Source organism: Arachis ipaensis, chromosome B7 (assembly GCF_059453495.1).
Source record: "Arachis ipaensis isolate K30076 ecotype BB chromosome B7, ASM5945349v1, whole genome shotgun sequence".
Lineage (NCBI taxonomy): Eukaryota > Viridiplantae > Streptophyta > Magnoliopsida > Fabales > Fabaceae > Arachis > Arachis ipaensis.
The window spans coordinates 60,168,756-60,186,451 of record NC_142442.1 but is presented as its reverse complement, the minus strand read 5'-3'; the positions used below and the strand labels follow the sequence as shown (position 1 = coordinate 60,186,451).

General features: G+C 38.3%; 1 non-coding gene across 1 annotated transcript; it reads left to right on the top strand.

Annotated features, from left to right (window-relative positions):
- The first annotated feature begins 17,295 nt into the window (after window positions 1-17,295).
- On the top strand, window positions 17,296-17,403 carry LOC148552757 (small nucleolar RNA R71). The gene has a single exon (XR_015893475.1). It is a non-coding gene; the product is annotated as a small nucleolar RNA R71 (small nucleolar RNA).
- The last annotated feature ends 293 nt before the right edge of the window (window positions 17,404-17,696 follow it).

Below are 17,696 nucleotides of genomic sequence, written 5' to 3'. Positions count from 1 at the left end.
CTTTTTACCACTCATACGTGCACGCCCCTAACTTGCTTCCTTAGAACATATTGCAAGAATTGGGTATTGATTTTCTTGCGTTTCCTTTCCCTCTCTTGCATATGTCATTTGGGATTGTTAGCGATGCTTCAGTTTATTCCTCTCATGCCTTACTTACATGCCTTTTTCACTCTTGCATCCCTTGCTAGTGCATTGCTCCGTATTTCAATGGTTGTCTTGCTTGCATATTATAGCTGTCATATTTGCACGATACCTTTTCTTCCATGGGACCTTTTCTCACTAGCATGTTATACTTCGAGTGTGGTCTCTTTGAGTTTAATGTCTTCCTTTTCCTCACCTTTTTCAGATGGCCATCAAGAAGGACAAGGAAAAAGCACAGAAGAAACCGCCTTCCAAAAGGGCATCTCAAAAAGACACCGCCAAAGCACACCACGTGCCCAAGGCCAAACCTCTCCCCAATAAGGCGCGAAGCATCATTAAGATTGATGACCAAGAGAAGGATAACCCCGCGAGAGATCCCACTAGGTTTCCCAACCGCTATTGTGAGCTAATGTTCCCCATCTTGATTGCACGAAATTATCATTCTGAACCCCTTCTTAACCCTTCGGATCATGTAGTTCAGTTTATCATACCTCGCATTGAGCGACGAGGATGGGGCTTTCTCATGCAGAGACCGCAAGAAGCCAATCTGTCGTGGGTGGTAGAGTTCTACACCAATTACTTCTCACCCTCTCTTCAGACTGTTTTCATGCGCCGAAAGCAAATTCCAGTTTCCGAGAAAGCTATTCAAAAAGCACTCCAAGTCCCACCCGTACCGGATGAGGTAGATGGTTACCAAGAGGCCCTCCGACTACGCGATGACTTTGGTTATGTTTTTGATTGGGATGCTGTCCACCGGGTTATTGTCGAACCGGATATATTTTGGACCTGAGGGCGCCTCTGGCCTCGACCTAAGGGCATTCTTCTGCGTTATCTGACTGTAGAAGCTCGGGCATAGACCCAGATCTTGTCTCATAATGTGTTTCCCAGCACCCACGAGACGTTGATCACCGTGGACCTCGCCTTGCTAGTTTGGTGTATTCTCACAGAGCGGATGGTTAGCATTGCCCGCCTCATCCACCAAGCCATGGGTCATGTTCATGCCAAAGGTAACCTTCCTTTCCCAGCCTTGGTGACGGAGTTAGTTGCTACTGCTGGTGTTCCCCGAGAGACCAAGGATCGGAAAGTGATGATTCTGGTAGAGGGTGACGTGGTCCCAACCAGAAAATATCTCAAGCCTCCGGCGGAACACAAAACCCTTGATATAGCTGCCCCCTCAGTTCTCCCTACCACTTCTTCTACATCACAAGGATCCTCCCACTGACAGCTTGAAGACCTCCACAAGAAGATAGATAGATATGAACGGCGGAACCAACGCCGGTATGCTTACGTAAAGAAGCTCTTGAGTTGTTTAACTCCTTCTATGGAGGAACCGGAGATCTCCACATCCACCTCGTACTTAAGTGAAGGAAGCACTCACGAAAGGGATAGTGGAAGTTCCAAACCCAACCAACTCTTGCACCTTGCTAGTAGCACGGAAGACCGTGCCAAATCTTAAGTGTGGGGAGGTCATTCGACCGATCTCCAGGGGTAACAATTTCACCTTTCAACACCAATATTAGCTAGTTGTTGCATTGCATGATAGGTTGTATGATAGTTAAAATTTATACATATTTTTACCACTTATCTCTTATTAGGAATACTTGGTTAGGGTGTGATAAACCCCAATTTTGTAGTTTATCTTGTGCTTAATTTGGGGGATTTTATCACCTTTTCTCACATTTATTCAATGAAATAGCATGGTTTTGCAATTCTCCCTGAATTTGTGCTTAAGTGTGAAAACATGCTTTTTAGGCTTTAAAATAGCTAAATTTAATTCACTTTAATTCCATTCGATGCCTTGATATGTTTGTTAAGTGATTTCAGGTTTAGAAGGCAAAGATTGGATTGAAGAATTGAAGGAAAATCATGCAAAGTGGGAGAACTCATGAAGAAATGAAGGAACCGCAAAGCTGTCAAGCCTGACCTCTTTGCACTCAGTCGACCATAACATGAGCAACAAAGGTCCAAATGAGGCGGTTTCAGTTGTGTTGGAAAGCTAACATCCGGGGCTTCAAAATGATATAAAATTTGCCATAGTTTCTTTGCGTTTAGCGACACGTACATGCACTGTACACGTACACACCGATGGATCAGCGTGATTCACTAAAGTGAAATCGTGGCCAGTGATTTGTAGCTCATTTTGGGCCTAATCCAACTTATTTCTGATGCTATTGAACCCAAGGATTGAAGGGGAAATGAACCAAGTAGTCATAATTGAGTTTCCATCATGTTTTAGGTTAGAATTCTAGAGAGAGAAGCTCTCCCTTCTCTCTAGAATTTAGGGTAGTTTAGGTTTAATTTTCTCAAATTCATCTTTCAATTTTTGTTTTGATTTCAATTCTCTTTATAGTTTTGTGTTCCATTGGCTTAATCTTCTTAGTTTCTCTTGTTAGTTTCTTATTTTGCTCTCTTTTATGTTGATGAACAATTGTTGGATCTTGATTTCTTCTAATGCAAATTTATGTTTCCATGTCTCTTTTATGTTGATCTTGATTGTTATTGTTGATTTCTTGCTTGTGTTAGTTATGGGTTTCCATTAATTTTTGCAATTTGTGATGTTTACTTTCCTTGCACACTAGGTGTTTGATAAAATAATTTCATTAGTTTTTGAATAGTTTCTTTTGCTCTTGGCCTAAGCTAAGGGAATTAAGTGACCTTGAGTCATTGGGTCTCAATGATTTGGTGATTTGAGAACCCTTGGTGATCAATTTGATACCCATTGACACCAACCCACTACTAATCTAATTAGTAGATAGGTTGGGACCTATGGGTTGATTTGATTAAAGCCATTTGACGTACTTCAAGTCTAAGAGTAGATATTACGTACTTAAGGCTTTTGGAAGTAGACTTAATGAGCTTGGTTCCTCATAATTATCAATATTTGGTTTGTATACAAGGATGGTGATCTCAATTATCTATGTCTAGCCAAGAGTTCTTTTCCTTTATTTTATTAGTTAATTGTCATTTACTTTCTTGCTTTTATATTTTCTTGTCAATTATCAAAATCAAACCCCCTTGCATCTTCATAGCCAATAATTAAACACTTCATTGTAATTCCTTGCGAGACGACCCGAAGTTCAAATACTTTGGTTAATTCTTATTTGGGGTTTGTTACTTGTGACAACCAATATTTTTATTGGGAGGATTGTTTGTTGGTGTAGAACTATACTTTCAACGAGAATTAATTTTGAGAAATTCTATATCATCAAAGAAATCCTTTTCATCAAGATGGTGCCGTTGCCAGGAAATTGCAATGGTGTTATGTTATTGGCTATTGTGAATATTGTGAATATGTTTGCCTTTTACTTATTTGTTAGTTTTTGTTACGTTTAGGACTTTGTTGCTTATTTTTGTTAGCTTTTGCTTTTATTTACTATTATGAATTCTCACCCCTTTGGCTATGAGTTTGGCTCAAATTATGTTGTAGGGAATGGAAGCTACAATGATAACATCCATCAAGGATGGAACAATCAAAGGTGGAGGGAGCCTCAAAGGATTGATCACCCTTCTTGGCAACAACCTCCGGTTCCTTATAGGTATAATTCCAATCCTAATGCATATCAATCTAATGGATGTGGTGACCCTTATTGTGATTGTCAACAACCACCAACACATGCCTATGAACTACCCTCTCAATATGGTTTTGAACCACCTTACTCACAAGCCCCTTACCACCAAACACCTCCACATGGCCCTAATCCTTATCCACCATACCAACCACCTTTTGAGCCATATGAACCATACATGGAACCACAACAATTCCAACAAAATTACTCCCAAGAACCACTCCAATATGCACCATCTCCAAACCCTTCCCAAGATGAACCACCTTCCAATTATGAATCCTTTCCTTCGAACGATGAACCCTCTCTTCTACCACTGTCCCCCCATGACGCCCTCACGCTAGAACTAAGAGATCTTGGCTCTCAATTCCTAAGGCAACAAGAAGGGATGGAAAAGGAGTTTAAGCAATATGGTCTCCTCCCAACTAAGCCTAAGCAACCAAGACACTCCCATTGACAAATGTGGAGAAGCAATTAAGGAGCATAGTGAAGGAGTGAGTTTAGAGCTTCAAGGTGAAGAAGAGGAGTTGAAGCAAGAATTGCCACAAGGGGAGGAAGATGAGATAATTGAGCCGAAAGAAGTGGTTAAAAACATAGGAGATGTTGGAAGTCCATGGGAATGTAGCATTAGAGAGCCCTCTTTCAAGAAGCTTGATATTGATGTTGAGGAGGGTGTACAACCTCCAAAGAATATATCGATTTAAGACTTTGAAGAGGTTGATCAAGAGATGGATTCAATCATTGAGGAGCTCCTATCTACAATTGAATCCTCTCCTATTGGGCTTGAAACTGAGGTCAAAGAAGAAGATGTACAACCTCTCATGCCCTTGGTGAGAAATAAAGAAAAGATTGAATTGGAAGAGAGCCACCAAGAGGAAGAGGTTGAAGTTGAGGAAAGTTGTAAAGAGGTGGAGATAGTCAAAGAAGAGCACAAGGGAGTGGAACTTACAAGACTATTGGAGACATCCCTTCCTAAGTCACCATCATCCAACACAACATTCAAGTGGGTAAAATTTCTATCTCTAAGCTTCACTTTCTCACTTGAATATGGTTTGATTGAAAATGATGGTCAACTTAGAGCCCTTTGTGGAGTTAGGAGTAAGAGAGAGTTGTGTAATGGTTGGAGACACCATTCTAAGTTCATTATGGTTGCATGCTCAAAGTTGAATAGCAATGGTTGGTGTAGAACCGAATTGCAAGGGCCTAGGAGAATGTTTGGATGCTTAATTGAGAATTCACAAGCCTTGTCACCCAAACTTAACTATGGTAGTCAACAAGAAGATGGGTGCAAGAACAAGATTTGGGACCCCGGAATTTATTTCAACAACCAACACTCTTGGGGCCTTGTCATCTACCTAAGCTTACTTGAAGGCCTTGTGCGCCTAATTTGGGATCCCGGTGGACATTGGAGATGCAAATAATGGTGGGGATTCAAGGATGAATTCAAGCATAAACCACCCTAGCAAGGACCCCACCAAATGTCCAACTTAAGGACTTAAACTAAAAGTGCTAGGTTGGAGACACCCCACCATGGTAAACTCTTTCCATTCTCTTGTAAATATAATCAATGGATGAATTGAGTTGCCATTGTTAGGAAGTTTTCTTCTTTGCATACTCTTGTTTTAATATTTTGGTTGTTGGTTTGTTTGATTAGATTTGTGCCTTAAGTTGCAGCTAAGTTGTTGTTGAGTAGTGTTTTGCTTGTAGTATAAGTTTTGTTTTTAGTGATTTTAAAATTTTTCAAAAACCAAAAAGATTTTTTGTTAAATTTGATTTTTGATTGTTTTAGAATGCTTGTAGATTAGGAAAGTGCCCTGTTTTTGAAAAAAAAAAAGGAGGCATCCGTGCGCAAGCGTGCTGTGCGCGCGCGCGTCGATGGTGCATCTTACACTCCTGGTACAAAAACCAGAGAGTTGTGCCGAAGTTGTGCCTATTCTTTGCCCACGACCTGACGCGCAAGCATACATGACGCGTCCACGTTGGTCACCATCTTCACATCCACGCGTATGCGTGCTATGCGCATACGCGTCGCTTGTCCCGCCTGCCCACCCACGCACACGAGTGCGTGGCGTGTACGCGTCGCCCTCCGCGCCCTGTTTTTCCCCTATTCTGACCTGTTTTCTTTCTCCCTTATTCTCTTCTTTTCTTTCTAGTTTATTCCTCTTTCTTTCTTTCTTCTTTCTTCCTTTCTTACTTTCTTTTCAAAATTTTCACTCCTTATTTTTCTTATTTTCATCTTCTTTTATATGTTACATTTGCATATTATCATTCATTGCATTTTAATTTTGTTTTTATAGCTTGTTCTTATTTTCTTTTCTAAGTTTCTTATTTTAATAATGGTGTTGAATTCTCTTACTCAATTGTTGAGAATTTCTTGGTTACTCTTGGTGCTTCCTGACTTGTTTGCCATTAATTGAAATATTTGCTTTACACACAAGATTAGTGCTTTAGTCCTTCCTGACTCATGATCCCTTGTTTTTATACCTCATTATCATTGAGTTAGGATGGGACCAAATGCTCTCATGATTATCACTAATCTTGTTTGTGTCAATTGTTGATTAAGCTTGATGGAACATGCTCTTCATTTCATGTACCTATGCTTTGACTTTACTGTTGCATCAAGTGTTAGTTGATATGCCCTTTGCCTATATTGCTCTCTCACTTACCTGCGTAGCTAACATGTAGTGAGAACCTTACTCTTATTTGGTATTAGCCCCCGCCTATGTTCTATTTGCTTTGATATCTTTGTTGTAGCATAATTTTCTTTCTTTTTCTTTCCTTTTAGGTTGGCCACCAAGAAGAAAAAGAATGAGAAAGCTTCTAAATGGGGGCAACAAACAAGTTCACCCACCCAACCTTTTGAAGGAGCTCATCAATTGTAGCAACCCGTCTACCTTGCTCTTCTTTGTATGCACCGAGGATGGTGTAAATTTCTAAATGTGGGGAGGTCGTCCGACCGATCTCCATGGGTAAAAATTTCTTTTTTCAACACCAATTTTTCAATTTTTATCTTTGTCAGTTAGTTGTGGTATTACATGATAGGTTGCATGCTAGTTAGAATTTGTACATATTTTACCACTTCTTTTTCTGTTAGGACTACTTAGTTAGAGTGATGATTTCTTTTCCAAGAAACTGTTTTATGGCACCCTACCAATTTGAAAAAAAAAATTTGTGTTGAACTTGCTTGAAGAATTTATTTTGGAACATGGTTTTTGAGCTAAGAACACAAGCATGTGAGTTTTGAGCCTCATGGTGTGATTACATCTTATAACCACTTATTTTCCATTCTTGTGTGTATTGTTCTCTTTCTATGATTATAATCTTTGATTTGTTTGATTTTATATGTCCATTATTCCATGTATATATGCATTTGTATGATTGAGGCCATCATTTCATATAGCTCACTTACCCAAATAACCTAGCTTTTATCAACCATTGTTAGCCAATTTTGAGCCTATTTAATCCCTTTTGTTCTTAATGTTAGTACATCACTACCCCTAAATGAAAAACAATGAATGTCCTTGATTTGGATCTTTGATTAGCTTTGGCTAGTGAGGGTGTGTATCATTTGGGTATGGGAAACTTGGGACATTGGTTGAGGTAAAAGTATAATTTTTATTTTTGTTAAAAATATTGGGAATTGGGTACGTATTCATGCACCATATGTAAAATCATATGCATTGATATGTTTGTATATACTTTAAAAAATGATAAAGAAAAAGAAAAAGAACACATATATATATATATATATATATATATATATATATAAAATAAAAAAAATATATAGAAAAAAATAGAAAAAGAAATAAAAAGGGGACAAAAATGCCCCAAAGTAAAGTTCAATAAAAATCAACGCATATGGAATGTTAACTAAAGAGAATACATGAGTATGTGAAAAAAGTGTGAATCATGGATAGCTAGGTTGTGTATTAGAATTATATAGGTTGTTATATGTGTTAGGTGAGAGCTTAGGCTAATCAAAGATGCAAATTTTAAGCTCACTTGACCATATACATCCTACATTGACCCTAGCCCCATTACAACCTATGAATAAGTCCTCATGATGAATGTATGCATGCATTGAATAATTGTTGATTGTTACACGAAAAACAAATCATGGAAAGCATGATTAGAAGAGAATTAAGTGAATCAACCCTATACAATTGAGAGAATAGAGCGGATACACTTCCGGTGAGGGTTCGATGCTCAATTCCTTGTTCCCGGCTTTCATGAGCTCTCTTCTTGCAAGTCTATTTGAACTTCATTTTGATATTTGAATTGGTAGGATTCATGAGTTATCATACTACTTAGCCCTACTTGATATATATTCTTGGAGATTGATTTACTTTTGACCAAGTAGATAGAGTCATATTGCATTTAGTTGCATGCATATAGATAGGTTTATATAGCTTATTTGCATTGAATAAATGTTCATATCCCTTTTCTTGTCCTTCTTTATTCTTAGCATGAGGAAATGCTTGGTTTAAGTGTGGGGAGGTTTGATAAACCCCAATTTTGTGGTTTATCTTGTGCTTAATTTGGGGGATTTTATCACCTTTTCTCACATTTATTCAATGAAATAGCATGGTTTTGTAATTCTCCCTGAATTTGTGCTTAAGTGTGAAAACATGCTTTTTAGGCCTTAAAATAGCTAAATTTAATTTACTTTAATTCCATTCTATGCCTTGATATGTTTGTTAAGTGATTTCAGGTTTAGAAGACAAAGATTGGATTGAAGGAATGAAGGAAAAGCATGCAAAGTGGGAGAACTCATGAAGAAATTAAGGAACCGCAAAGCTGTCAAGCCTGACCTCTTCGCACTAAATCGACCATAACTTGAGCAACAAAGGTCCAAATGAGGCGGTTTTAGTTGCGTTGGAAAGCTAACATCTGGGGCTTTAAAATGATATAAAATTTGACATAGTTGCTTCGTGTTTAAGGATGCGTACGCACACTGTACGCATACGCGCTGATGGGTCAGCATGATTCATTAAAGTGAAATCATGGCCAGCGATTTGTAGCTCATTTTGGGCCCAATCCAACTCATTTCTGATGCTATTGAACCCAAGGATTGAAGGGAGAATGAACCAAGTAGTCATAATTGAGTTTCCATCATGTTTTAGGTTAGAATTCTAGAGAGAGAAGCTCTCCCTTCTTTCTAGAATTTAGGGTAGTTTAGGTTTAATTTTCTCAAATTCATCTTTCAATTCTTGTTTTGATTTCAATTATCTTTATAGTTTAGTGTTCTATTGTCTAAATCTTCTTAGTTTCCTATTTTGCTCTCTTTTATGTTGATCTTGATTGTTATTGTTGATTTCTTGCTTGTGTTAGTTATGGGTTTCCATTAATTCTTGCAATTTGTGATGTTTACTTTCCTTGCACACTAGGTGTTTGATAAAATGCTTTCATTAGTTTTTGAGTAGTTTCTTTTGCTCTTGGGTTAGGCTAAGGGAATTGAGTGACCTTGAGTCATTGGGTCTCAATGATTTGGTGATTTGAGAACCCTTGGTGATCAATTTGATACCCATTGACACCAACCCACTACTAATATAATTAGTAGATAGGTTGGGACTTATGGGTTGATTTGATCAAAGCCATTTGACGTACTTCAAGTCTAGGAGTAGATATTACGTACGTAAGGCTTTTGGAAGTAGACTTAATGAGCTTGGTTCCTCATAATTATGAATATTTGGTTTGTAGACAAGGATGGTGATCTCAATTACCTATGTCTAGCCAAGAGTTCTTTTCCTTTATTTTATTAGTTAATTGTCATTTACTTTCTTGCTTTTATATTTTCTTGTCAATTATCAAAATCAAACCCCCTTGCATCTTCATAGCCAATAATTAAACACTTCATTGCAATTCCTTGTGAGACGACCCGAAGTTCAAATACTTCGGTTAATTCTTATTTGGGGTTTGTTTCTTGTGACAACCAATATTTTTGATTGGGAGGATTGTTTGTTGGTGTAGAACGATACTTGCAACGAGAATTAATTTTGAGAAATTCTATACCATCAAAGAAATCCTCTTCATCAGGGTGATGAATTCCTCTCCAAGAAACAGTTTTTTGGCACCTACTAATTTGAAATTTTTTTGTTAAACTTGCTTGAAGAATGTAACTTGGAACATGGATTTTGAGCTGAGAACACAAGCAAGTGAGATTTGAGCCTAATGATGTGGTTACATCTTATTTTCCCTTCTTGTGTGCAATTGTTCTCTTTCTATGATTGTGATCCTTGATTTGTTCCATTCTTTATGTCCATTATTCCTTGTATTCATGCATTTATATGATTGAAGCCATTATTTCATTTAGCTCACTTACCTAAATAGCCTATCCTTTGACTACCGTTGTTAGCCAACTTTGAGCTTGCAATTAACCCACTTATTCTTAATTTAACACATTACAAGCCTTAACGCGAAAAACAATAAATGTCCTTATTTGGATCTTTAATTGGCTTAGGCTAGTGAGTGTGTAATATTCGAGTGTGGGAAAACTTGGGACATTGGTTGAATAAAAGGGTAGTTTTGTATTTTTATTGTAAATATTGAGAATTGGGTACATGCTCATGTATTAATAGAATGTTAGACCTTATGCATTGGTTCTCTTGAAAGAAAAATGAGAAAAATAAAAGAAAAAAAAAGAAAAAAGAGAGATAAAAAAAAGGAAAAAAATTATGGAAAAGAAAAAAATTTATATAGAAAAAGAAAAAGAAGAAAAGAGAAAAGCAATAAAAAGGGGACAAAATGCCCCAAGGTAAGTTGAATAAGAATCAATGCATAAGTGTTGTGAAATGAAAAGAAAATGCATGAGTATATGAAAGAGTGAAGAATGGGTAGTTAGGTTAGTACTTAATTATATAGGTCATCATAGGTTAGGTGGGAAAGTTTAAGCTCGTCAAAGATTCAAATTTCAAGCTCACTTAACCATATATGACCCAACCTTGACCCTAACCCCATTACAACCCTTGAAAAAGTCCTCATGATAATTGTATGCATGCAATGAGTAATTGTTGATTGTTAGATGAAGAACAAATTTTGGAAGCAAGAAATAGAGGAGAATTGAGTGACTGACCCTATACACCGAGCGAATAGAGTGCAAAACACTTCCGATGAGGGTTCGAAGCCCAATTCCTTGTTCCCGGCTCTCACGGGCGTTCTTCATGCAAGTCACGCACATCTCCCTTTGATGTTTGAATTGGTAGAGTTCATATATCACATTGTCATTTTTCCCTACGTACTTATGTATGTTCTAGGAAGATTGACTTGCTTTTAACCAAGTAGATGGTGGAATTCATCTTAGTTGTATTCATATAGGTAGGTTGCATCCTAAAAATCTTATTCTTTCGTGATCTTTCGGTCTTTTTCTTTCCTTTAGCATGAGAACCTGCTATAATCTAAGTGTGGGGAGGTTGATAAATCCAATTTTTAGGGTTTATCTTGTATGGATATTTAGGGTTTTATCAAGGTCTTTCACACTTATTCATATAAAAATGCATGATTTTGTGTTCCTTTCCTAACTTTGCCTCACGGATGAAAACATGCTTCCTTTACATTAAAGTTGATGTATTTTAATCATCCTCCATTACCATTCGATGTCGTGACCCGTTTGTCAAGTAATTTCAGAGCTTATAGGGCAGGGATGGTCTAGAGGAGAGGAAGGAAGCATGCATGGAAGGAAGGAGCATGGAAAATGAAGTTTTGAAGCTTGAGCAGCAACGCGTACGCGTGCCTTGCGCGTACGTGTGGATGCGCGCCACCAAGCCGGCGCGAAGAAGCCAAAGCCAGAGCTAGCGCATCTTCATGGCTAGGCCAGATCCTCAGGGACGCGTGATAAACCCCATATTTAGGGTTTATCTTGTGTTGAATTTAGAGGGTTTTGTCAACCTTTCTCCCATATTATCCAATGAAATAGCATGGTTTTGTAAATTCTCCTTTAATTGTGCTTAAGAGTAAAAACATGCTTTTTAGGTCCTTAATTGTTTAATCTTAATTCACCTTGATTCCATTATATGCCTTGATATGTGTGTTAAGTGATTTCAGATTTAGGAGGCAAAGATTGGATCAAGGAAATGAAGGAAAAGCATGTAAAAATGGAGAACTCATGAAGAAATGAAGGAATCGCAAAAGCTGTCAAGCTGACCTCTTCGCACTTAAACGACCATAACTTGAGCTACAGAGGTCCAAATGATGCGGGTTTAGCTGCGTTGGAAAGCTAACATCCGAGGCTTCAAAACGATATAAGATTTGCCATAGTTTCTTGGTGCACAAAATTGTTATCGTTCATTCCTTGGTAACGGTGCCAAAAACTTCATGCGCACGTTCATAATTTTTGTTCTTTGTCACAACTTCGCACAACTAACCAGCAAGTGCACTGGGTCATCCAAGTAATAAACCTTACGTGAGAAAGGGTTGAACCCATGGAGATTGTCGGCTTGAAGCAAGCTATGGTCACCTTGTAAATCTCAGTCAGGCAGATTTAAATGGTTATAGAGTTTTAATAATTAAAATATAATTAAAATATAAAATAGGATAGAAATACTTATGTAATTCATTGGTGAGAATTTCAGATAAGCGTATGGAGATGCTTTTGTTCCTTCTGAACCTCTGCTTTCCTACTGTCTTCATCCAATCCTTCATACTCCTTTCCATGGCAAGCTGTATGTTAGGCATCACCGTTATCAATGGCTACATCCCATCCTCTCAGTGAAAATGGTCCAAAATGCACTGTCACCGCACGGCTAATCATCTGTCAGTTCTCGATTATGCTGGAATAGGATTCATTAATCCTTTTGTTTCTGTCATTATGCCCAGCACTCGCGATTTTGAAGCTCATCATAGCCATCCCTTCCCAGATCCTACTCGGAATACCACAGACAAGGTTTAGACTTTTCGGATCTCAAGAATGGCCGCCAATAATTCTAGCCTATACCATGAAGACTCTGATTGTAGATCAAATGGCTAAGATATACACATTCAAGCTTGTTTACATGTAGAACGGAAATGTTTGTCAGGCACGCGTTCATAAGTGAGAATGATGATGAGCGTCACATAATCATCACATTCATCATGTTCTTGTGTGTGAATGAATATCTTAGAGAAGAAATAGGCTTGAATTGAATAGAAAAACAATAGTACTTTGCATTAATTCATGAGGAACAACAGAGCTCCACACCTTAATCTATGGTGTGTAGAAACTCTACCGTTAAAAATACATAAGTGAAAATAGGTTAGACATGGCCAAGTGGCCAGCCTCCCATGGAGGTCTAGAGATCTAAAATGATCCAAAGCTCCCAAGATGATCCCAAGATCTAAATACAATAGTAAAAAGTTCTATTTATACTAAATTAGTAACTAGGGTTTACAGAAATGAGTAAATGATGCAAAAATTCACTTTCGGGCCCACTTGGTCTTCCTTGGAGTTAAACGCCAGTTTGTAACCTGTTTCTAGCGTTTAACTCTACTTTGCAACCTGTTTCTGGCGTTTAACTACAGAACAAGGCAGGAAGCTGGCGTTGAACGCCAGTTTGCATTGTCTAAACTCGGGCAACGTATAGACTATTATATATTGTTGGAAAGCTCTGGATGTCTACTTTCCAAAAGAATTGAGAGTGCACCATTTGAACTTCTGTAGCTCCAGAAAATCCACTTTGAGTGCAGGGAGGTCAGAATCCAACAGCATCTGCAGTCCTTCTTCAGCCTCTGAATCTGATTTTTGCTCAAGTCCCTCAATTTCAGCAAGAAATTACTTGAAATCACAGAAAAACACACAAACTCATAGTAAAGTCTAGAAATGTGATTTTTATTTAAAAACTAATAAAAATATACTAAAAACTAACTAAATCATACTAAAAACTATGTAAAAACAATGCCAAAAAGCGTATAAATTATCCGCTCATCACAACACCAAACTTAAATTGTTGCTTGACCCCAAGCAACTGAAAATAAAATAAGATAAAAAGAAGAGAATATACTATAAACTCCAAAATATCAATGAAACTTAGCTCCAACTAAATGAGCGGGACTAGTAGCTTTTTGCCTTTGAACAGTTTTGGCATCTCACTTTATCCCTTGAAGTTCAGAATGATTGGCATCTATAGGAACTTAGAATTTAGATAGTGTTATTGATTCTCCTAGTTCAGTATGTTGATTCTTGAACACAGCTACTTTATGAGTCTTGGCCGTGGCCCTAAGCACTTTATTTTCCAGTATTACCACCGGATACATAAATGCCACAGACACATAACTGGGTGAACCTTTTCAGATTATGACTCAGCTTTGCTAGAGTCCCCAATTAGAGGTGTCCAAGGTTCTTAAGCACACTCTGTTTTTGCTTTGGACTTCGACTTTAACCGCTCAGTCTCAAGCTTTTAACTTGACACCTTCACGCCACAAGCACATGGTTAGGGACATCTTGGTTTAGCCGCTTAGGCCAGGATTTTATTCCTTTGGGCCCTCCTATCCACTGATGCTTAAAGCCTTGGATCTTTTTTACCCTTGCCTTTTGGTTTTAAGGGCTATTGGCTTTTTGCTCTTACCTTTAGGTTTAAAGAACTTTTGGCTTTTTCTGCTTGCTTTTTCTTTTTCTTTCTCTTTTTTTTCCACTTTTTTTTTCGCCATTTTTCTTTTCTTTTCTTTTTTCGCAAGCTTTTGTATTCGCTGCTTTTTCTTGCTTCAAGAATCAATTTTATGATTTTTCAGATTATCAATAACATTTCTCCTTTTCATCATTCTTTCAAGAGCCAACATATTTAACATTCATAAACAACAAATTCAAAAGACATATGCACTGTTCAAGCATTCATTCAGAAAACAAAAAGTATTGTCACCACATCAAAATAACTAAACTAATTTCAATGATGAATTCAAAATTCATGTACTTCTTGTTCTTTTATAATTAAAACATTTTTCATTTAAGAAAGGGGATGGATTCATAGGACATTCATAGCTTTAAGACATAGACACTTAAATACTAATGATCATATAGTAAAGACACAAACATAAATAAAACATAAAGCATAGTAAACGAAAAACAGGAAAATAAGAACAAGGAGATTAAGGAACGGGTCCACCTTAGTGAGGGTGGCATCTTTCTCTTCTTGAAGAACCAATGGTGCTCTTGAGCTCCTCTATGTCTCTTCCTTGTCTTTGTTGCTCCTCCCTCATAGCTCTTGTTGAGGTCCATGAGTGGGCTCTCTTGATGTGCAGTCAAATGCTCTACTACTGAGCTGTGGACCCTTGAGATGAATCTCTCCATCTCTCATGACTCAGAGGTGGAAGCTTTTGCCTTCTCTTTCCTCTTTCTAGAGGTTTCTCCGACCTTAGGTGCCATAAATGGTTATGAAAAAACAAAAAGCAATGCTTTTACCACACCAAACTTAAAAGGTTTGCTCATCTTCGAGCAAAAGAAGAAAGAGGGGGGGTAGATGGGGATCCTGTGGGGTCCACAGATCCAGAGGGATCAAGGACTTAGCATCCCTGCTCCATTTAGGCGTGCAAACGCCCTTAGAATGCATGTATGCCGTTAAATGCCAGCTTGCTACTTGTTTCTGGCATTAAATGCCAATTTCATGCTCTGTTTTGGTGTTAAACGCTAGTCTGGTGCTTGTTTCTGGTGTTTAACGCCAGCTTGATGCTTCTTTTTGGCGTTAAATGCCAGTTTGATGTTTCTTACTGGCGTTTAAATGCCAGTAAGCTCTTCCTCCAGGGTGAGCTATTTTTAATGCTGTTTTTCATTCTTTTTTTGATTTTTCAGTAGTTTTTGTGACTTCACATGATCATCAACCTAAAGAAAACATAAAATAGAAATGGAAAATAATTAAATATAGTTAAATAACATTGGGTTGCCTCCCAACAAGCGCTTCTTTAATGTCAATAGCTTGACAGTGAGCTCTCATGGAGCCTCACAGATATTCAAAGCATTATTGGGACCTCCCAACACCAAACTTAGAGTTTGAATGTGGGGGTTCAACACTAAACTTAGAGTTTGGTTGTGGCCTCCCAACACCAAACTTAGAGTTTGACTGTGGGGGATTTGGTTGACTCTGCAGTGAGAGAAGCTTTTCATGCTTCCTCTCCATGGTTACAGAAGGAGAACATTGAATTTTAAATACAAGGTAGTCCTCATTCAGTTGAAGGACCAACTCTCCTCTGTCCACATCAATCACAGCTCTTGCTGTGGCTAGGAAGGGTCTTCCAAGGATGATGGATTCATCCTCATCCTTCCTAGTGTCTAGGATTATGAAATCAGCAGGGATGTAAAGGCCTTCAACCTTTACTAGCACGTCCTCTACTAGTCCATAAGCCTATTTTCTTGAGTTGTCTGTCATCTCTAATGAGATTCTGGCAGCTTGCACCTCAAAGATCCCAAGTTTTTCCATTACAGAGAGTGGCATAAGGTTAATGCCTGAGCCCAGGTCACACAGAGCATTCTCAAAGGTTATGGTGCCTATGGTATAGGGTATTAAGAATTTACCAGGATCCTGTTTCTTTTGAGGTAATTTCTGCCTATCCAATGCATTCAGTTCATTGGTGAGCAAGGGAGGTTCATCTTCCCAAGTCTCATTACCAAATAATTTGGCATTCAGCTTCATGATTGGACCAAGGTACTTAGCAACTTGCTCTTCAGTAATGTCTTCATCTTCTTCAGAGGAAGAATACTCAACAGAGCTCATGAAGGGCAGAAGCAGGTTGAATGGAATCTCTATGGTCTCTGTATGAGCCTCAGATTCCTTCAGGTCCTCATTGAGGAACCCCTTAGTGTCCAGAGGACGTCCTATGAGGTCTTCCTCATTGGGATTCACGTCCCCCTCCTCCCTTGTAGGTTCGGCCACACCAAGTAAGGTTATGGCCTTGCACACTCTTTTTGGATTCTCTTCTGTATTGCTTGGGAGAGTACTAGGAGGAGTTTCAGTGACTCTTTTACTCAGCTGGCCCACTTGTGCCTCCAAATTTCTAATAGAGGACCTTGTTTCATTCATGAAACTTAGAGTGGCCTTAGATAGATCAGAAACTATATTTGCTAAGCTAGATGGATTCTGCTCAGAATTCTCTGTCTGTTGCTGAGATGATGATGGAAAAGGCTTGCTATTGCTAAACCTGTTTCTTCCACCATTATTAAAGCCTTGTTGAGGCTTTTTTTTATCCTTCCATAAGAAATTTAGATGATTTCTCCATGAGGGATTATAGGTATTTCCATAGGGTTCCCCATGTAATTCACCTCTGCTATTGCAGGGTTCTCAGGATCATAAGCTTCTTCTTCAGAAGATGCCTTTTGAGTACTGTTGGATGCAGCTTGCAATCCATTCAGACTCTGAGAAATCATATTGACTTGCTGAGTCAATATTTTATTCTGATCCAATATGGCATTCAGAGTATCAATTTCAAGAACTCCCTTCCTCTGAGGCGTCCCATTACTCAGAGGATTCCTTTCAGAAGTGTACATGAACTGGTTATTTGTAACCATGTCAATGAGTTCCTGAGCTTCTGCAGGCGTTTTCTTTAGGTGAATGGATTCACCTGCAGAATGGTCCAATGACATCTTAGCTAATTCAGATAGACCATCATAGAATATATCCAGGATGGTCCATTCTGAAAGCATGTCAGAAGGACACTTTTTGGTCAGTTGCTTGTATCTCTCCTAAGCTTCATAGAGGGATTCACCTTCTTTCTGTTTGAAGGTTTGAACATCCACTCTAAGTTTGCTAAGCTTTTGAGGAGGAAAGAACTTGGCTAAGAAAGTCGTGACCAGCTTATCCCAAGAGTTCAACTATCTTTAGGTTGAGAGTCCAACCATATTCTAGCTCTGTCTCTTACAGCAAATGGAAAAAGCATAAGCCTGTAGACCTCGGGATCAACCCCATTGGTCTTAACAGTATCACAGATTTGGAAGAATTCAGTTAAGAACTGAAAAGGATATTCTGATGGAAGTCCATGAAACTTGCAATTCTGTTGCATCAGAGAAACTAATTGAGGCTTTAGCTCAAAATTGTTTGC